The 23,038-nt window shown below is 44.0% G+C and overlaps 1 long non-coding RNA gene across 1 annotated transcript in view; it reads left to right on the forward strand.

The window, feature by feature from the left end:
* LOC140846827 (uncharacterized) overlaps window positions 1-23,038 on the forward strand; it is a 70,334-nt gene that overhangs the window by 24,446 nt on the left and 22,850 nt on the right. The window contains exon 2 of the long non-coding RNA XR_012126269.1: window positions 22,042-22,192. This is a non-coding gene — a long non-coding RNA (uncharacterized lncRNA). The remainder of the gene's footprint in view (window positions 1-22,041; window positions 22,193-23,038) is intronic.

The following is a 23,038-nucleotide window of genomic DNA, read 5'->3' on the forward strand; positions in this document are numbered from 1 at the left end:
ACTAGAAATAAATCATGCAAAGAAAATGAAAAAGCCCAAAAACACTTGGAAGCTTAATAACATGCTCCTAAAGAAGAAATGGATCAATGACCAAATAAAAACAGAGATCAAGCAATATACGGAGACAAATGATAACAATAATTTAACACTGCAAACTCTGTGGGACACAGAAAAGGCCATGCTAAGAGGGAAGTATATTGCAATACAGGCCTACAGGAAAGAAGAACAATCCCAAATGAACAGTCTAAACTCACAATTAACGAAACTAGAAAAAGAAGAACAAATGAGGCCCAAAGCCAGTAGAAGGAGGGACATAATAAAGATTAGAGCATGAATAAATAAAATTGAGAAGAATAAAACAATAGAAAGAATCAATGAAAGCAGGAGCTGGTTCTTTGAGAAAATAAACAAAATAGATAACCCCCTAGCCAGATTTATCAAGAAAAAAAGAGAGTCTACACACATAAACAGAATCAGAAATGAGAAAGGAAAAATCACTACAGATACCACAGAAATACAAAGAATTATGAGAGAATACTATGAAAAATTATATGCTAAAAAACTGTATAACCAGAAGAAATGGGCAACTTTCTAGAAAAATAGAACCTTCCAAAGCTTACCCAGAAAAAATAGAAAATCTGAATAGACCAATTACCAGACAGGAAATTGAATTGGTAATCAAAAAACTACCTAAAAACAAAACCCCTGGACCAGATGGTTTCACTGCTGAATTTTATCAAACATTTAGTGAAGACCTAACACCCATCCTCCTTAAAGTTTTCCAAAAAGTGAAAGAGGAGGGAATACTCCCAAACTCATTCTACGAGGCCAGCATCACTCTAATATCAAAACCAGGCAAAAACACCACAAAAAAGAAAATTATAGAACAATATCCCTGATGAACATAGATGCAAAAATACTCAACAAAATATTAGCAAACCAAATTAAAAAATACATTGAAAAGATCATCCATCATGATCAAGTAGGATTTATTCTACTGATGCAAGGATGGTACAACACTCGAAAATCCACCATATCAACAAAAAGAAGGACAAAAATCACGTGATCATCTCCATAGATGCTGAAAAAGCATTCGGCAAAATTCAAGATCCATTCACAATAAAAACTCTCAACAAAATGGGTATAGAGGGCAAGTACCTCAACATAATAAAGGCCATATATGACAAACTTACAGCCAACATCATGCTTAACATGAGAAGCTGAAAGCTTTTCCTTTAAGATCGGGAACAAGACAAGGATGCCCACTCTCCCCCCCTTTTATTCAACATAGTTCTGGAGGTCCTAGCCATAGCAATCAGACAACACAAAGAAATAAAAGGCATTCAGATTGACAAGGAAGAAGTTAAACTGTCCCTCTTAGCAGATGATATGATATTGTACATAAAAAACCCTAAAGAATCCACTCCAAAACTACTAAATCTAATATCAGAATTCAGCAAAGTTGCAGGATATGAAATTAATACACAGAAATCTGTGGCATTCCTATACACTAATGATGAACTAGCAGAAAGAAAAATCAGGAAAACAATTCCATTCTCAATTGCATCAAAAAGAATTAAATACCTAGGAATAAACCTAACCAAGGAAGTAAAAGACCTATGCCCTGAAAACTACAAGGCACTCATGAGAAAAATTAAAGAAGATACCAATAAATGGAAACACATCCTATGCTCATGGATAGGAAGAATTAATATTGTCAAAATGGCCATCCTGCCTAAAGCAATCTACAGATTCAATGCCCTATCAAAATACTGACAGCATTTTTCAATGAACTAGAGCAAATAGCTCTAAAATTCATATGGAACCACAAAAGACCCTGAATATCCAAAGCAATCTTGAGGAGGAAGAATAAAGCAGGGGGATCTTGCTTCCCAACCTCAAGCTCTACTACAAAGCTACAGTAATCAAGACAATTTGGTACTGGCACAAAAACATATCCACAGACCAATAGAATAGACTAGAGAGCCCAGATATAAACCCAAGCATACATGGTCAGTTAATATGCGATAAAGGAGACATGGATATTCAATGGGGAAATGACAGCCTCTTCAACAACTGGTGTTGGCACAACTGGACAGCTACATGCAAGAGAATGAAAGTGGATTATTGTCTACCCCATACACAAAAGTAAACTCAAAATGGATCAAAGACCTGAATGTAAGTCAGGAAAGGATAAAACTCTTAGAAGAAAATATAGGCAAAAATCTCTTGAATATAAACATGAGCAACATTTTCCTGAATGCATCTCCTCGACCAAGGGAAACAAAACAAAAAATGAACAAATTGGACTACATCATGCTAAAAAGCTTCTGTACAGCAAAGGACACCATCAGTACAACAAAAAGACATCCTACAGTATGGGAGAATATATTTGTAAGTGACATATCTGACAAGGGGTTAACATACAAAATATATAAAGAACTCACATGCCTCAACACTCAAAAAGCAAATAACCCTATTAAAAAATGGGTGGAGGTTATGATCATACACTTTTCCAAAGAAGAAATTCAGATGACCCACAGTCACATTAAAAGATGCTCCACATCGCTAATTATCAGGGAAATGCAAATTAAAACCACAATGAGATATAACCTCACACCAGTTAGGATGGCCAACTTAGAAAAGACTACGAACAACAAATGCTGGTGAAGTTGCAGAGAAAGCGGAACCCTCCTACACTGTTGGTGGGAATGTAAACTAGTTCAACCATTGTGAAAAGCAATATGGAGGTTCCTCAAAAAACTAAAAATAGAAATACCATTTGACCTGGGAACTCCACTTGTAGGAATTTACCCAAAGGAAACAACTTCTCAGATTCAAAAAGACATATGCACCCGTATGTTTACTGCAGCACTGTTTACAATAGCCAAGATATGGAAGCAACCTAAGTGTCCATCAGTAGATGAACGGATAAAGAAGATGTGGTACATATATACAATGGAATACTATTCAGCCATAAGAAAGAAACAAATCATACCATTTGCAACAACATGAATGGAGCTAGAGAGTATTATGTTCAGCGAAATAAGTCAGGCGGAGAAAGACAAATACCAAATGATCTCCCTCATTTGTGGAGTATAACAGTGAAGCAAAACAGAAAGAACAAAATAGCAGCAGACTCACAGACTCCAAGAAGGGACTAGTGGTTCCCATAGGGAAGGGATGGGGAAGGGTGGGTGGGGAGGGAGGGAGAAGGGGATTGGTGGGTGTCATGATTAGTGCACATGTGTGTGGGGGGTCATGGGAGAGACAGTGTAGGTCAGAGAATACAAATAGGGACTCTGTGGCATCTTACTACACTGATGGTCAGTGACTGCAACAGAGTATGGGGCGGGACTCTATAATAAGGGTGAATGTAATAACCACATTGTTTTCTTTGTGAAAACTTCATAAGAGTTTTTGTATCAATGAAACCTTAATACAAAAAAAAAACAAGATGCTTCACACAGGTAAAAGTGGTTTATGATGAAAGTATTTGACCAATTGTTAGTTGTTAATGTTTGTGTTTGTTTAAAGTTAACTCCCATCTTGAGAATGTTCTCACTGGCTGGCAAAGCCAAATCAAGGAGTGTAGGAGCATCACAAGAAGACAGGGAAAAAAGGTTTAAAAGGAGGGTTAGGGGCAGGGGAATTGAAAAAAAAAAGAAAGCATCTCAGACATAAATATGTATCCAGCTGGTAATAGAATTGTTCAAACCAATGTTTTGCACTGCCACCTGGGTGCATGGCTGAGAGCTTGCTGATACGTTTTAACTGCCACATACTCTCTCTTATGGTGCCTACTATAAAGACAATACAAGATTAATAACAAAAAAAGGGCCTTCCTGAAGGTGCAGCATGTTACGACAAGTTGTAGGGCATTAGCAGCAATTCTGTGAAACATAAATTGAGGCATATATTTTCAAAAAAGCCTGCCCCAAATCTATGGCATGCTTGATTCAAGTCGGCCGCCATGGCCTGATGTGTCTGCTTGAATTTTTCCTTTCATTGCTCGAGTTCACTAGCACAGTTTTTTCTTTTCCTTTCCTCCCACGAACAATTTCCCACTTGCACCAAACATCAAGTCTCTCAAAGGCCGGTTTCTCTATCCTTGGAAAGCTTTCCATATTTCTATTCTGAAACTCTAAGAGTGAGGGTGAAATACAAGAGGCCTTTAAAGTTAGCGAGTAATTTTTCTGTGGTTTTTTTTTTTTTTACCATTCTTTTGAATCAAGACCTTATGTTTTAGTCCTTCTGGGTCTTGCCCCATTTCCATAGACTGACACCCACCCACCTGGGCTTTCTCCTCATGCAATGAACCAAGTAGAGGACAATAAACCCACTTGGTCAGAACACAGCCCTGGGTTTGCGATCGGATTGTCTTCTGCCATCACAGCCTAGAGACTCTCTGGTCAGTGGCAGAAAGAGATAATGTGAGTGGGTCCCACAAAGTCCTTCCTTCCCACCTGCCAGCACCCACCTTCAAGAAGAATGACTGACAGTGCTTGTCCTCGGGAGCAGTGAAATGAACTCACTCTTATGTGCCGCCTCTAAATGGGATGGGATGGAAATCATTGCGATTTTTAATAAATTTGTCTGCTGCTAATTTTGAATCCTTGCTGGTGGGGTGGTGAATGGGTAAGGGGTACAATTTGTCCTGTGGGTGAGAAACTCTTGGAAGGATTTCTTGTTTGGCTAGTTAATGTGAAAAGAGAAGACATTTCAGACTCAATACTCACAGTGTGGTCTGGCAGAAGAGAGCTCAAATATTCCGCATGAAGAGCAAACAGGTCTTGGGAATTAGTTGCTGCTCCTTATTTGATGATGAGAGATGGGAAATTTGGAGAGACTGTTAGAAATAGTAACACTATCTAACCTTTTCTGAGTGATTGCCGTGTCTCAGAGGCTGGTCTCAGCATTTCCTGTGTTGAGTCATTGAATACACACAACTGTGGTGGATGTTAATATACTTACGTGTCTGGGTTTGTGTGTTGATGGAGGCAAAATTCACTTAACTTAAAACTAGCCATTTTAAAAGTGAATAATCCAGTAACATTCAATACATTCACAATGTTGTGCAACCTCTGTTTCTATCTAGTTTAGAATATTTTACCACCTGGGAAGGAAATCCTGTATCCTGTGGATCAGTTTTCTAGGGCTGCTGTAACAAAGTACCACAAGCTGGGTGGCTTAGATTGTACGGTGTCATAGACAGTGGTGTCTGCAGGGGTGCCTTGAGCAGAGTCCTTCCTTGCCTCTTCCAGCTTCTGGGGTGGCCAGCAATCCTTGGAGATCCTTGGGTTCCAGCTGCATCTCTGCCTCCACCTTCAAATGGTGTTCTTCCTGTGTGTCTCTACATCAGCTTTCTTCTGTCTCTCTATCTAAATTTCCCCTTTTTATAAGGACATGAGTCATATATTGAATTAGTTCACCCAAATCACCTCATTCTAACTGGATTACTTCTGTGAAAACTTTATTTACAAATAAGGTCACATTCTGAGGTTCTTGGGATTAAGACTTCCATACCTCATTGTGGGGGAACACAATTCAACCTATGATACTCCTTGAGCAGGTGCTCCTCACTCCTCTCTCCCCAGTCCCTGCAACCACCGATCTGCTCCCAGTTCCTGTGGGTTTACCTACACTGGACATTTCTTACAAGCTAAATCATACAATATGTGAACCTTTGTGTTTGGCTTCTTTCATGTAGCGTAATGCTTTGGAGTCCATCCCTGTTGTAGCATGTATCAGTACTTATTTCTCTTTATGGCTGGATGGTGTTAGACTTGGTTTTCAGATGAAGATTCTAAGGCATGTAAAGGTTAAATAATGTGTCTGACATAATGTTACAAGGAGGAGATACCGCAGGTGGGAACGGACCCAAGAGGACGACTTGAGGAGCCTGTGCGTCGGATGGGAGCACTGCCTCTGTGCAGTCCAGAGAGAACTGAGAGCCAAAAAGAGAGAGGGCCACCAGCACGGGCAGAAGACGTCTGGGGTGACCTTCTGAACAGGGCCTCTTAAGAATGCTACCTAATATTTGATTTCACGTTGTCTCCTATTCTGGGCTCTGCAGTTGCCTTCTCCATTCTTCCCAAACTTTCAGGAAACCCTGCCTCACTTGGCTGTTTTGCGTTAAGTACGCTTCGAGGAAAAAGTAATGAAGCGTGGCCTTAAGAGCGGAGACAGGAATGTGGAAGTAAAAGATGACCTGGACAGTGTGAGCCCTGGGCATTTTCAAATTCACGATGCCTCACTAAGCTATCTTACTGAAGAATTAAGGGGCAGTAGAATCCCCCTGTAGATTTGGGGACAGGTCCACATAACTTTGTGTAATTACTTGATGTCATCCAGAAGCTTTGAGGCATTGAAATTTGCCCTCACCACCCAGAATCACCACATCCTCCTAACCTGCTCTTAGAGAGTAAATGCTAAAGGGCTAGTATACCATGAAAGAAGATGCTGGGATTGTTCCTGTGTCAGGTTCGTTTTAGAATAGTACAAAAGCTTTAAAAATTGCAAGAGCCATACAGCATCTTGCTACGCTGATGGACAGTGACTGTTAATGGGGTGTGTGTGGGGGACTTGGTGAGGGGGGCAGCCTGGTAAAGATAGTGTTCTTCATGTAATTGTAGATTAATGGTAGCAAAAAAAGATAAAAATAAAAAAAAAAGAATGGATGGATGGAGAAAACTTAAAAAAAAAAATTTCAAGAGCCAACTTGCCAAGCTAGAGAGATGTGGGTCTCCATGTGCAAATCAAGCCTGGAGCTGGAGGACTTTCGGGAGCTAAGGCACGGTCCTGGTGTCCTGCGGCAGCTCTAACGGGTACCACAGAACTGGAGGCTCCCCAGTGGAAACCTGTTCTCTACCAGTTCAGACGTCAACGAGATTGGTTCCCTCTGGAGGGCTCTGAGGGGGAGTCTGTCCGCCTGGGACACAGTGGCCAGGAGCCATGGGGTCCCGCTCCCTCCACATTCCACGAGGGGAGGAGGAGGCAGCTGCTCCTGTCCCACTGGTGCCCTAGCCTGTGTGAGATCCTGGAGCCACCAGGTCATAGAAGGAAACATGAAACGTGTTGGGTTTGGTGGATGTGAAATGTGTGCTGGAAACCATTTGAGCTGTCAGTCCCACAGTGGAGTGTAGACAGAAGGATCTGAATGCTCTTGCATTTATTCACCTACTACCTAGGATAAATCCATAATTTGTGCTTTTACCTTACTGTGTGCAATACTTTAAAAAAAAACAAACCCTTTCAGCAGAGCCAGGTTCATGCTTAAATGACAAATTAAGTGTTTTTTCAAGAGGGTTGATGGTGGATGTAAACATCACACAAACGCTTGTTAATATTTGCCATATGCTCCGGCACTGTGGTAACATCATGTGGTTACCACAGATAAACCCAGAAAATAAAATCTTAGGAAAATAATCTATTTCAAAAATGAGTAGCTGTTTCAATACATTAATGCCTGGTGATGACAATTTCACACCCGCACTTGAGTTTCTGCGTCACTCTGGGAAGTATCACTTTGTAGGCAGGTAATCTTATTCTTCTGAGTTAATTTTGCTTAATTTTGACTTCTCTCTTTCTTGTGCACATGGGAAAAATAAAGTGATAGTTTTATTCCTGGGATGGCTCCATTAGCAGAAGATACCACAAATAGTCGAAACAATGCCATTTTTATCCATTTCCTTAAGAGAAAACCAGTTCATTTAAGTAACAGTTTGATTTTTTTAAAAATCCAGTTCACAGACTAAGTAAAACTTCTGGAAGTTCAGCCTGTCAAAGTTTAGCATCAGACTTTATTGTCACTTGTCACTTCACTTAAAACAATTCAACAATGAAGATGGTGGTGGTATTACAAATACAGATTTCGGTGGAGTTCGGCCTCAAGGGAAAAATAGTGTTATTACTAAATTAAGAAGTCTGAGGAGCAGAAATATTTTTGGCATCAGATGTTGTGTGTTCATAATTTATAACTGCCCCCAAGTAAGCTGCAAGAGATTACCAGCAAAATAGAAGCTATAGTCGACAGACATTATAATAGTTTTATTTATACACAGAGAAACTGAACTACAAAAATGTTTGTGATAGAGATGATGTCATTTTAAAAAGGCGTCCTCCCAGCACTATGAGCTCTCTTTTTCTTCTCTGCATGTTCTTAAGACATGTGGAATGTTTGAGCCTTTGAAGGGCTACCTTGTAAGTCAACCCAAGCATAGGCCTTTTACCTCCTTTTTCTTTTTAACAGATGAGTCCTATGCCTTTCGTTTGCACTTTGTTCAAAATCAGTTGGTAATATTTACTCAAGTGTTCAAGGAATGGTGAGCCAGAAGACTTCACCCCTAGAAGCTCTTAGCAAAATGTAATCGTTGAAAATAAAATTTATACCTACAAAACCAAAGGAGGAATTGAACAAATTAAATAATGCGGATCTGAGAGTAAATAATTCCTCTTTGAAATATCTTATTTCTGGGAAGAATACTTTGCTACAGCTTTTACATTTAATTGGATGAATGTATATTCTGTACTGGAATAGAATAAAATTGTGAAGTTCTATGATTTTGGCGCATCTAAGTTTGGTGAACTATCTTAAAACATTGTAAGTAGAGACAATTTATTTGATGAGTTTTGTCTCATAAGATATTTGTCAAAGAATGTTTCTCTGAGTGACAGAATGATGGCACCTGTGAAAAGACTTGGGTATTTTAATAAGAAATGAATTAGAATTGAGATTATTTTCCTTTTATCAGAATTAGTACTTCACTTACCAAGCATCTCAGCATCTGTAGAAGGAATGTTTTCTGCATTAAAAGTACCATGGTCATCTGAAAAGGGCCAAACTGAAGGTGGCAACAATTTCAAATTGATAAACTGTAAAATAAAACTTTGAAAAAGATTTCAGGCAATTTAATTAAAAAATTAAAAACTATTAAAAATACATTCTTTAGAAAAATACCTGTGACATGGTATTAAATATAAGTAATGACTCCAGAGCTGGTTACAATAAACATTTACGAACCAAGAATATTATTCTGCATATGTTGTTTTGAGCTCTTCAGACAAATCAATCTAAATAATTAAAAGTCTTTTTACTTTAATGTGCATCGTTTTTAATTTCTAGAAATGATTTTACTTTTGAAAGTAATTTTAAACCAGAAGTATTTTATAGACCTGCCATTATAATAAAACAAATTTGTCAATCTATAATTGCATACTTTAAAAAATTATGGACTTATATTTATTTTTCTCTCTTTCACTTTCAGAACTGTCCTAGCATGGGTAATAAATTATACAGTCATGTAGTTCAAACAGATGTCCATCGTGAGTGGTTGTTTAAATCCTACTGCCTCGCTTATGACTTTGACCTGCAGTCATCCATCCACTTCCAGGTTCCCGAGTGTCAGGAAGAGAAGGCTGCCTACTCATTCTTTGATTTGCATTCAGTGTATATCTTTAACAAGTAATTTTATTGTTTATTTACATTAAGAGTATATAGTTCCTTTCAGTGTGAAAGGGAAATCTAATTCTATCAGTATTATTGCACGCTACATACATACTCACTAGTGAGTTCATTAAGAGTCAAATAATTAGTTAATTGGTGTTTTAAACCCTTTATATCATGCAGAAATCCACAGAGGATTGTTTTATAAGTGATATAGGGAACACATTGTTTTTCCTTTTAATGTAACAGAATATGGGCTCCTGCTCTCTGGAAACTCCCAGTCCTGTGGCATTTCAGGAAAGGGTGAGACTCAGATGCCAAGTGTCATCTGTGTCTATTGAATGATTGCACTCATTTTTTCCAGCTTTGTTGAGATATAATTGACATATCACACTGTGTAAGTTTAGGACATACAATGTATTGATTTGATTCACTTATATATTTAGATAGTCTGCTAACATCTCCATCACACTGAGTTGATTTTTAAAATGCTAGGCACTCTTTTAGTCCCTGGGAGTTAACAGTGGGCACACTAGACACAGTCTTTGTGCTTATAGGGCTTATCTCTGGAAGGGGGAGAAGGACACTGAAATAAACATGGTATAAAACACATCAGGTGGAGATCTGTGCTAACGAGAAAGGTGAACCAAGCTGGGGGCACATACAGATGAGGGAGGTGCCATATTGTATTCAGACAGTCTTCTTGGTACAGTGCAGACTGGAATGAAGTGTTGAAGCAAGATGTTGGATATCTGGGGGAAGGCAGGCCAGGCAGGGGCTGAGACAGGAAGATGCCTGGTGTAACTGAAGAGGAGAGAAGGGGCCAACATTGGCTGTGGAGGAGCCTTGGGGAGAGCGGAGGGGAGATCAGGGAGGTTGGCATGGCTGAGACCTTGGAGGACCCTTGAGGCCAGAATAAGGACTTTGAATTTTATCCTCAGTGAGACAGGAAGCCCAGGGAAGTTTTGAGCAGAGGAATGACAAACTATGGCTTACATTTGCAAAGATTCATGCTGACTGTGGTATAGAGAAAATACTCTGTGTGTGTGCATGTGGCATGTGTATGCACCGATGTGCATGCATATTCATGTGCTCACATGTGTGCAGGTGTGTATATGTGATGGGGAGACCAGTAAGAAGGCTCTTGCAGTGGTCCAGACAACACATAATGAAGGCTTAGACTAGTGTGGTCCTGCTGGAGGTGGTAAGAAACAGTGAGTTCCAGATCTATTTTGAGACCAAAGCTGACATGATTTGTGGTGAACTGGAGGTGGGAGAAACTTCAAGGCTTTTGGTCTGGGATCAGCAAGAAAGAGCTGCCACTTACTGAGCAGGAGGAGACTTGGAGAAGCAGGTTTGGATGGGGTGGAGTCGGGGAATCAGAAGTGTCTGGCTCCTGAACTTGACAATGCCTTGAAGAATCTGTGTGGAAAGGTAGTGGTTGACTACTTACCTCTGTGCCAGTTACTTCACCAGTAGATTGGAGCTGTTAAAACCTACTGACTCCACAACAGGATTGCTGTGAGGGTTAAGGGTTACCAGGCTAAAGTACTTGGCCAGAGGTTGTGGTAACCACTCCAAGGTTATTGTCATGAAAAACTTTGATGAATTCACATTTTCTGAGATACTACAGACTTGAATACAATCAGAGAATTAGAGCCGGAAGTGATCTTTAATCTCCACTAATTAAAATCCTGATTTTATGGATCAGATGACCAATGGATGGCCAGGCATTCTCGTTGTGAGTCTAGAATGCAGGTCTAGAACCCAGGGATGCTGTCTTTCTAAGGCATAGTACTTCCCATGGAGCATTACATTCCCCCACTCCTACCCCCAGCATCTCCATGTTGAAGAATATTTGCTAAGAACCCAAGATGATTTAGTGCTTAGCAAGGCTTCTCATAGGCTTGATCTTCAGAGAAGGGGAGGGCAATCAGGTCCAGAGAGAAGGTGCCTTGTTTAGAAGCATGTCATGTGGGGATGGTGCCTTAGTGCCATAACCTCAGGTGACCGGGCCTCAGGAGGATGGGCCTGGCCTGCTTGGTGGGGGGACCCAACGGGCCGAGGCTCTTTTGTTTTGTGAAAATATCACATAGTCAGTCTTCTTCAGTCACAAGGCCTACTCAGCCAGAGGGAACAGAAGACAAGGTAGATGTATGTACTGTAAAGTTAATGCCTCTACATGCAGATGTTTCTAGAACTCTATATTTTATTGTCATCTAAGAGGTCCCTTTTCTTCCTGTCTCGCCCATATCTCCCCTTGCCCTCGAGCTCCTGCTTCCAGGTTGGTGCTGCTCAGCAATTACACTTATGTGATCTTCTCATTCATCTTGAGATGGTGATCAATACATAATTTATTCTTGAGCCCTTTTGAGAGTCTGAAGTTTCTGTAGAAGTGCTTTGTGGCAGGCCTGGGAATGAGTCCATCAGATCCTTTTCCATTAAGTCCTACAGGAGCTGTGAGTACTGGCAAGTTGAGCATTGGTGTATTCCCAGGGCTTTCTAACTCTTTCCAGAGTGAGGACTTGTCCCTAGTAGCTGAACCGAAGAAAATAACCACCTCCTCCCCTTGCCCAGGGGAGGATGCATTCAGTCAATAATGGCTGATGATCAAGTTCTTCTGCCTCCTGAAGCTCCAGGCCCCACCTGTGGTTTAGCCCAGTGTGTCTCGGAGTGTGGGGGAGGCGGCTGGGCAGCATGCCTTGAGCAGCACAGATTGAGTGTGAGAGGCCACTGCAGGTTCCCTACCCAGTAGCCTCTGTCCCCCTTTCCCTTGGTAACAGATGTTAATTTTATTTGTAGCAGGCATGTTACAAATTCCTAAGGATACAGTGGAAGGGAAGTCTACTGAATGGGGCTTCTGGGAAAACCATTGCTTTTCTGATAAAAAACAACAGCAACTACAGGATCTGGAGTAGGAATTTTGATCATGAAACTGAAAGCCCCATTCGAAGGGCATGTAGACTGGAAGGTGAGAATCCTGGAGGGGTGGAGTGTAGGGAAAATGGAAGTTCCTATGGCCAGGATCCTCACCTGACCCTAAACTACTTGATGATGCAATTGGCCTACTGCTAGGTTGATGCTTACACACCTGTTGGCAATGAGTTATTATTGTCAGTATTATGTTTGTAGCAGGCATGTTACAAATTCCTAAGGATACAGTGGAAGGGAAGTCTATGGCAAAGCAGAAAGAAATGAGGAGCCTTGGGACTTAGCTGGCACTGCCACTGTGCTGTACATTTCCTTCCTTGAACCTATTGTTAGGTGAGAAAAATCATTTGCCAAAGCTGGTGCATGAGAGTTTTGTTCCCTGCAACTGAAGGTGGTCCTAATTGCTGACTGCATCTCTCCCCTTAAGGTGGGAGTTTGGCTCTGTCATTCACCTGCTGTGGATCCTTAGGAACAGCACTTAAACTAACTCTGCAAGCCTCAGTTTCCACATTTCTAAAATGAGGACAATAATATTGTCTCTGCAGGTGGGTTCTGAGAGAATTCCAGGGACTTCTGTAAGTGATTAACACTGCATGAGTGTCTCTTGAAGGAGATTGCCCCAGGGCAATTCACTCTAGATTTGGTGAGACTGAATAACAGAAATGGAATGTTAGGGGTAAAAGGGTTTATACTACGCTTAATTCTCATGGTGGCAGGTCAACTGCTGGCATTTGCAAATCATGTCTGCCTCTGTGGCAGGTCAAGTGCTGGAATCATGTCTGCCTCTGGGGCATTTGCAAACCATCTCTGTCTCTGCCTCCAGGCAGAGTGCTAGGCAGAGCTCTTTATATAGTAATACTGACAATAATAGCTCATTGCCAACAGGTATGTAAGCATCAGCCTAGCAGTAGGCCAATTACATCATTAAGTAGTTTAGGGTCAGGTGAGGATCCTGGCCATAGGAACTTCCATTTTCCCTACACTCCACCCCTCCAGGATTCTCACCTTCCAGTCTACATGCCCTCAATCTTCTGTGATGGTCCCTGTGTGAGAAAGCTGGAACATTGTAACCAGATTCCACAACAGCAACAGAAGATAACAACAACAAACAGATAATGACAAAAATTATGATACAGATAACAACAAAATTTATAATTATCCTCAAGCCTGAGGAGATCGATTGCCACCAAGTGGTCATTCTAGTTGTATTCAAACCAGTCCCAGTTCATGATTTGCACTTTCCATGGGAGGCCAGTAGTGGTACTGATAGGGATCTCCATGCACATCCAGTGAGTGGCAGTTTTTGCTAGGGTGTGTGCCCAATCCACAAAGACATTAGAGGAGATTAACCTTTAAGGCAATAAGGCACGCATTTTAATGACATTAACATAGGCAAACCTTGTCCATCATGTAGGTTGCATACTAGAGAGTGGTCCTGTGATAGAACAGTGACAGGAAGGGAGTCCTATCCAGGTCTAGTATACTATACCTTTATCCCTCTCCCTGTGGGGGTTACTGAGGGGTCTATGTATAGTGCTACTGGAGGTGCATGCACTGGCCTTAATGATAAAACAAAACTCCCTGGTAAGATGCTCCTGCCTTCCAACTGTTTAAGGCATACTACCATGATCTTTGGGGGCCACTCTGTCATTACTCCAGGAAAACATAAGAGGCCAGCCTCCAGACCTCTTCCCCAAGGCGCCAGGAGGGCCAGCCATTGCTGGTCAGTGTGCTGAATGTTCAAGGTCATGTCTACTGAATGGAGTCTTGGGTTTATTGAACTTGGTCCTGGTAACAAGGTACTATTCTGGTGATCAAACCCTGGCGTCAAATATTTGTACTTACATCTGTATAGGGGAGGCTGCAATGTGTGTTAGCATGTCTATGGGGTTCAATGTCCCTTTCTGGGGCTTTTTATTCAAATTTCACACCACTGTCCATAACAGACTGGCCTTCACCATAGACTATTGGTGTTTGACCTCAGGCCAGATTTTAACAAACCATTGTACCTCCCTATCATACTTGCCCTGGTAGGATTACATGGTATGTGAAACTTCCACTATCCCTAGTTGTTACTCCCCTTCTTGTAGTGTATGTCCAATAAAATGGGTGCCTTGATCACTCTCAATTACCTTTGGTTGGCCATAAGCTGCAAAGAGACACAGGCCTCTTTTGGTCATCTGCTGGTCTGCACAATGCACAGTAAAGGCAACCAGAAATCTAGCAGCTGTGTCTGTCACGTGACATAGTATAACTGTTTTAGCTTGACCAGAGACCCATAAGTCTTGCCACAACTCTTGCCTACAGAGGGGTCAGTGACTAACCAACTAGTTAGCATGGTACCATGTTGGTAGCCACAGAGTCAAGCCTTGATCGATGGCCCAGCTGTCACTGCAGAAAACTGTAGGTGAGAGCACCTGGCTGGTCACAAGCCACACACTGCCTGCACTGTGCCCATTGACTGCTCTTCCCCTCACCGTCTTCCATTCATACTGTCTCAGTCTTAGGATGGAAAGCTATTGCCCTCCATTTCAGAGGCTGCCCATGGCTGGAGTCTTCTGTGTGCCATGCATATTCTGGTATAGGGGCTCCCAGTAAGGGCTCTCTGTTACTAATGGCTCTAAAGCAAGTTATTCCTGCCTTTCACTGGTATAAGTAATTGGCCCCAGTAAGTGGTGGAGTTCTTCACTCAAGGGATAGTAGAGAGGGTGGTCTGCTGGTGTAGGTGTGCACCCCATTTGGCCAGTGTAGGCATCTGGGCCACGCCACTCCATGGCTTTGAGTCCAGCTTCATATCCACCCCACTATAGGATAGGTGGTTATTACCTTACTGGGGCTGTTCTGGCGATGACTTGTATAGCCAGCACGGTGTGGAACACGGCAGCCAATTGTTTATCTATTAAGGTACACTATACCTCTGCTCCTTTCCAGAGGTGTGACCAGAATCAATAGGTTGATGAGTTCATCCAAGCCACTGACAGAGACCCCAGCCATAGCCATCTTTGGTCACATTAACATCCAGCTCATGGGGCCTTGAGCAGTCTATCACACTCAGGTCTGCACAGCCTTGGCTGCCTGTTTTGCAGTGCTAAAAGCAGACGTACATGTCTCATTTCAGTTCCACCTGATGCCCTTTCATACCAAATGGTAAAAGAGCTTCAGAATTTGTGCCAAGTGCAGGATAAACACTCTCTGGTAGTCTAAAAGACCGAAAACCTCTTGTAATAATGCCACAGTAGTAGGGTTGGGGAAGGCTTGGACTTTATCTATGACTGCTTCTGGGATAACTTTGGTCTTATCTGACCAGACAACCCCCAAAAACTTGACTGACAAACCAGGTCCCTGAACCTTGGTGCTGCTTACAGCCAGCCCATCCTTCCTCCTGTAGATATTGCAGCATCTAGGTGCTACACCTTCTAGGTCTGCAAAAGAATCATAAGTAAGCATGGTATCATCAACGTAATGGTATAGCTGCACTGTTGGCAGTTTCTCCCATTTTGCTAAGTCCTGAGCTACAAGTCTGACAGATGTTGGGACTGTGGAAGTATCCCTGTGGAAGGACAATGAAAATCCATTGTTGTCCTTCCTACATGAAGGCAAACTGTTCCTGACTTTCCTGTTCTATTTAAATGGAAAAGAAGGCATTAACAAAATATACAATATAATGATATGTCCCTAGTTCATGTCGGAGGGTATCCATCAGGTCTGCAGTACAGGGGATGGCAGCATGCATGGGGGTATGACTTTATTCAGTTCTCTGTAATCCACAGTCATACGCCAGGAGCCATCTGGCTTTTTTACTGGCCACACCAAGGAATTAAAAGGGCCATGGGTGGCCTTTATAATACCCACCTTCTACAGTTCCTGGAGAGTTCTCCAATTTCTTTATGCCCTCCAGGCAATTTGTATTGCTTGGTATTAGTCACCAATGGAGGCACAGGCAAAGCTACAGGTGGATGCTTAGCATGTCCCCTTAGAATTGCCTTCACCACATGTATGCTTAGTCTGAACTCACCAGCAGTGGTCTGTAACCATAGACCCTGAAGGATATCTATCCCCAAAATATATTCATGGATGGGAGAGAGAAGCACAGTATATTCCTTTGGGGGTAGATGCCCTATTCCCAGTGGGATTTGGGCTTATTTCACTCTGCTAGCCTTACCCCCAGATCCGTCTATAACAACGAGTATCCTGGGAAACCACTTAGGGTGGCCATAAATCAGTGAGCATTCAGCTCCTATGTCTACCAGAGCCAGGACACATTGTACATTCACTAGGGACCAATGAATTAATATTTCAACATGTGGCCTGTGGTCCTGATCTTGTCTCCCAAGGCGGGTGCCTCAATGCTCCTCTCAGTCAAACTGTGTCACCCAGTCATTTTCCTGTGCAGGTTCAGGTGAGTTTGGCTCACTCTCTAGTAGAAAGTCTTACAGACACACTGGCTGGGCATGTGGCTCTGTCTCTGGCCTCCACCTCTTGGTCCTCAGAGGCTGAAACTGCTGCTCCAGCTTCAATTGTTGCCACAACTCCAGTAAGATTTTATTTGACTTCCCATCCTATTTCTCTCTGTTCCTCCCCCTTTAAATTAACTCGTATCTGGGTCCTTATGACCTTCACAGGGCCCTTTAAGCCCTTCCTTTCCATAGCGGACCACACTTTCTTCCATGCCCGCATTGCTTCTGCCTCCCACAAATCTGCCACAGTATGGGTGACTGCCTTTATGCGCTGTCCTAAGTGAGGGACAAGAATGGACACTAAAGGCCCAAAGAGAGATAGGGAAGCCGTTTGCCACACTGTATCACTTATCCCTGCCACAAACAGCTCCTCATCCAGGCCATAATTTCCTGGGTTATAAATGGCATTTTTTATGCTTAACTCCCCTAACAGCTCAGTATAACTCAGTATGCATCTGCTCTCTAGTGGGGGAATATGGCAAGTCACCCTGATTGGGCCATACAGTGCCAAGTGCAGCCATTACCCATTTGAGAAGTGAATGATTCCCTAGGGTCTGGTGTTCATTCTGCAGTTGCTGCCACAAGGCAGGATGAGTTGTCAGGGAAGCCAGCTTTCCCATCTCTGATCCAGTCAGAATGATCTCTTCCACCCCTACATCCCAAAGGCACACAAGTCAGGCTGACATAGGCTCTGAGGGCTTCTGCTGAAACTGGGAGCCCAAATGCACCAGCTACGCTTGTGTATAGGGTGGAGCTGAGAGTGCTATTCGACCTGAGGAGGGGGCCGCACCTCTCCCAGAGAAACCTGTGGTTGCTGCATCTTTATTTTCTTGACTACAACTGGGCAGAATTTCAATAGAGGAGGGGCTGGTTCCTCCAGCCCTGCCTCTACCTCCTTGCTCTCCCCTGGCTCCTCCACCTTTTCTGGGGCTGCTGGCAGCTTTCTCATTCCAGAGTGCCTCCTCTGCCACATCCTGTACCTTTCCCACAGTGCCTCACAGTGATGCTGCCTTAGTCTTCAACAGCTCTCTTACCCTTTCCTCAATAGCTCGAAGCTCATGTTCTCACTTGCGTCCTCTCAGCCTTCTTGCAGGGGTACATCCTTCTCCTTCATGGTCTTTACCTCTTCCACAGTGCCTCGCAGCAACACCATTTCATTCTTCAACAAATCTTTTACCTCCTCCACAGTACGTCATGGCTCACACTCTTGTGCTGTCTGTTCCATGCCTCTCACAAGGTTCTGTCCTCCTTCATGGCATTTGCCTCCTCCACAGTGCCTCATAGCCATGCCATCTCATTCCTAAACAAATATTTTACTTCCTCCACAGCACCTTGCAGCCTTAATTCTTGTGCTGTCTCTCCTTGTGTTGCCATTACATCCTTTCCTGTCTCCATTGCATTGCATAACTATGCCTTCTCAATCATCAGTGAATTTTTTCTTCCTTCATGACCTTTACCTTTTCTTGTGCTTCTCGCAGGAGCACATTCTTCTCCTTTATGGCTCTTCCTAATGTGAGGAATAGCCAACCCATGGTTCCCGCCACCTTGCAGGCACTGTTTCTTTAAGGAATTCCCTATTTTGCAGAGGGCCTCTTCTACTGCCTCAGGTGTCACCTCCATCTTCTCCACCAGTCCTGGGGAGGGGCCCAATCCTCTAGGAGGCAAGCCACCTCAGACCACATGCCTACTGGGGGATACCTGAGTATCTCCCCATCCACAGGGACAGCCTGCTGAAGCATCCCTCTCATGAAGGCAGCTTGTTCCATTTTTTTTTTTTTTTCTGTCTGCAGTGAATCTGCCAACTATGCCAATTGGCTCACCTGAGGTTTATTGGAACCCGGGCAAGTTCACTCTGGATTCAGTGAGACCAAATAACAACAAAGGAACGTTAGGTGTAAAAGGGTTTATACCAAGCTTTATTCTCATGGTCAGGGCAAGTTGAGTGCTGGAATCACATCTGCCTCTGGGGTGTTCACAAACTGTCTCTGTCTCTGCCCGCAGGCACAACACTGAGTGGAGCTCTTCATATAGTTACACTGACAATAATAGCACATTGCCAACATGTGGAAGCAGTAGCCTAGAAGTAGGCCAACTACATCATCAAGTAGTTTAGGGTCAGGTGAGGATTCTGGCCATAGGGACTTTCATTTGCCCTATAGTGGGTCACTGCTGTTTTTGTCAATAACCATGAGGCTCTGCCCTTCTTGGGGAAGGGGGAGTGGTATGGGTTTGACATGGTAGGGAAGTAAGAAAGGAGTATGTGGACAGGTAGGGACTTAACCACTAGAGGTAATGGATAGGCCAAGAGGTGGAAAATCTTGGAGGACAGGTTCACCAAATCCAGCCAGAGAAAGCAGAACCCAAAGGTGTGAACTTGCTAAGTTCATCGCTGCTAAGCTCCCCCTCAGGTATTTCTTATGAAGCTAGAAAGCAGGGCCTGGTGTGCAGGTACAAAGCCTTTGAGTGGTGGCAGCTCGTGAGAGGTAAGGCCCATGGGGCTGAAGGCAAGGGCCTCACACTTACTCATGAGGTTGGTGAGAGTGGGGTGTGTGTGCATCTGTGTCAATGTCAGGCCATAGGCAATGGTAGGTCAGGGAGGGATCTTTTAAAAATGGAATCTAATTTTTCACTTTCCTGTTTAAAAAACCCACTGCTGCTTCTAGAGATACACCTAAGAGCGTTGGGGAGTGATAGCTAAGGGGAACAGGGTTTCTTCTGGGGGTGATCAAAAAGTTCCAGATTAATGAGGGTGGTGGATGCAAAACTCAGTGAACATATAATAAGCCACTGAATTGTACACTTTTAGTGGGTGAGTTGTGTGTTATTTGAATTATATCTCAATAAAGTTATAAAAAAGAGAAATAATGCTTTGCTGATTTCTCACTGCTCTTGTGGAACCGACTTCTGCTGGCCTGACTGGTAACGGTTTGCCCAGGCGCGCCTTTTCCTCCATCCGCAGGAAGCCATTTGTCATCTCCTGGTGGCATCCTGTGGCCTCATGTCTCTGGTCATGGTGCGTGGTGTTCCTTCCTCATCTGTGGTATCCTAGCTCTGGTCCTGTGAATTAAGCTCCAGTAATATTTCTTTGGGGAGCTTTCCCTGATGTTGATTGCTCCCCACACTATTCACTCATTCAGCTGTTGTCCCTGCTGCTGGACCGCAGGCAGCCTGAAGGCAGCGATCATGTTGTATGTGACACTGGATCTTCAGCCAGTGGTGTGACAGGGGAGGGTGTGTGCATTGGGGGGGGTTGTCTGGACAGGAAGGATTTCTCATTCCCGGCTTTATTTAGGATTGCCTTCACAGGGTGATAATAAAAAGCAGGCTGACACTTAGTTTCATCATTGTTCTTGCTTTTGCTGTAGACACTGGACCCCCTTTGTTGCTTTATACTGGTGCTGGCCACTCCCACCCTCCCTTCCTTGCTCCATGTTTAGTGCAGTGCCTTGCATATAGTAAGTACTTTATGAATGAGTCCGGGTGGGTGGATCTAGCAGCCAGGCAGAGGCCAGGAAGGAAGGATTATTGTAGGTAAGAGTCAGAACCAAAGAACACCTAGCAGACCATGTGACAGAGAGAGGACCTGAAGAGCAGCTGGGACCGAAAGAAGCTGGCAGGTCCAGACTACTTACCAAAGTCAGGACGAAGTCAGATAGGAAGGTATACAGGGACTATGCCGTCTGACATTGTTGCCATCTGCCTTTTTCTTCAGCTTTTCCTATGGATCTGTCTCTGTATTTTCACTGGCTCTCCATTTGGGAGCTTCTTCCCTCTCATCAGCAACGAAGGCTCATGTCGACAAAGATTCTGTGTCAGGGGACTTGCAGAAAAGCAGCTGCCTCCATGTCTACTGACCCTCAGTCACTGAGCACCTACTATGTTTCTAGCCCAGCGCCAGGCACCTACTGCTTGTCAGGCACAGAACTAGGTACTCAAATGTCTTACCTTATCTGCCTGCTGATTAAATCTATGTTAAAGAGAGTAATACTAGCTTCTGTGACAAACAACTCCAAAATTTCAATGGGTTAACCCAATAAGATTATTTTTTGTTTATATCCCAGTCCAATGTGGCGTCTGTGAGTGTACATGTGCGTGTTTGTGTGTATTGGGCTGGGGGCTCTGTTTTACGTAGTTTCTTAGGGTCCCAGAATCCTTCCATCTAGTGGCTCCCTTCCTGTAGGACCTCAGGGTCCTCTGCTGGTTTTTGCATCCAGCTGGCTGAGGAGGAAGAGACAGTGCATGAGGGGTTGTGGGAAAGGTTTCAGAGGCTGGGCCTGGAAGCAGTGTCCACGTTCCATTAGTCAGAGCTCATTCATGTGAGCACGGCAGGCGGTGCTGGGAAATGTTCAGCTATGTGCCCAGAGAGAGATGAACTAGATTTGGTGAACACATAGCATTTTTACTGTCAACTGTTTTACAGATAAGCTAATATTTGCCATCTTATAGCCAATCAACAAGCTTTTCCTGAGAGGAAGTTTCTGCTATTCTCACAGTTCTGGCACATGGGAAGTACTCAGCATTGAACTGGAGATGCTAAACCTAGGAGCAGAGTGGGGAGTGATTCCTAAGCGCATCCTCACTTCCCTGAGACCTTCTGCTTTTCCACTTTGGCTGACAGCCCTTCCTCCCTGGCTGGAAGCTGACAGCTGGAATCCCTGGCTGCCACCCGAGGCTGATGTGGCAGAGTGAGACTCTTGCTTTCCAGGTGGGCAGCCCAGCGTCCTTCCAAAGCTCCCTCTTTGCGGATTCTTCAGCGGTATGAGAAAATTCTAATGATGAAGGAGTATGAGGAAGTGGCAGGAAGGATGGAAGGGTGGGGGGACTCTGTTGAACCTGGTCATTCCATGTTTCTCATTAAGAAGCAAAAACTGATGATTATCCCAAAGCAGAGGCTTAGCTACTTGTGATGAACTGATTGCTTTCAAGGGGCACTTTCCCCTCCTTAGCAGGCAAGCTAAAGCCCAAGTTCAAGTGATGGTCCTGGAGGGGGTTGCACCCTTGGCCCCCCTTTCCCCTTTGCCATATGCTGGATATTACAGGTGATCCTTTAGGGATACGCCAGCTCTTCGTCCTCGGGGCCTTACCCTGGGGAACATGGCTCACAGAACTTCATATCGCTCCTGACCCCAACTCTCTCCTCGGCAACACCTAAATGGCTCTTTCTTTCTTTTAATTGTGTTTCTTCCTCCCGGCCCATTACCTGATCAGCGATTATCACTGTGGATATCTGAGGACGGGGAACACATGAAGGAGAGACTGGAGTGCAGCACGACCCGCAGGGGGTGAAGAAGCTCCCCGAGGACGGAAATCATCAAAAACAAAGACTGGAGATGAGTTTAAAGAGCTTCATCATTATTAGGTGAGGAAGCTTTAAGAGGACTGGTGCCAAGAAAAGGGCAGTAAAAAAATCTTCATGACAAGCCCACCAAGCAGGTGAGCACCGCCTGAGAGCCAGGGCACTCGCAGCCCTTCCCCGTCTTGTGTTCTTCCTCTGGGGTCAGTGGGGCTCACTGTGCAGGCAACAGGCCCCTGGAGGCAGACAGTGGACACAGGCCTGCAGAGGGTGGCCCGTCCCTGCGGGCCACTGGCAGGCTCCACAGTGCTGGGCAGTCTGGTGGGCCTGTCTAAGCAACTACAAAAACTATGTAGCAATGGGTCTGGCCCGGACCTTGGCCAAGAGAGTGGAAGTCGCCTACTGTGCCAAATCAGGGTGCAGAAGGCTTCTCCTGTGCCAGGCCTTAGCCCATTTAGTAAGTTGTGAGTTGTAGGGATGGGCTAGGGGGTTTGGGCGAAGGGTGGGAGCAGCTGAGGCAGTGGGTGGGAGAAAGATCTGGGAGTGATTTTGTGTCAACGCATGTGCAGTAGTTCAGTACTGTAATAAGTGGTCCAGCTGTGTGGTGCACACCAGCTGAGTTCCCGCCCTGGGAGCATCACCCCTGTGACTTGCACTGCTGTGGTGATCAAGCCGTGAAATAGAACTGGATCTCTTTGGTGGAAGCAGTCATTGGCTCTAATGGAGAGAGTTAATCAGGCACTTCAGCTGACAATTCCTAAGAGTGAAAGTGTCAAGGAACACCAAGGCCAGTTGCCCTTGACCTCTCTGTCTTAAATGCATTTTCCTTGAGATGCCTCCTTCTCCTTTCCACCCTCTTGGGTTGCTTCCCCTACTGAGGCTCTTGCCCTCAATGCCTCACGCAGGTCCCAT

The sequence above is a fragment of the Manis javanica genome, chromosome 16, assembly GCF_040802235.1.
Source record: "Manis javanica isolate MJ-LG chromosome 16, MJ_LKY, whole genome shotgun sequence".
NCBI lineage: Eukaryota > Metazoa > Chordata > Mammalia > Pholidota > Manidae > Manis > Manis javanica.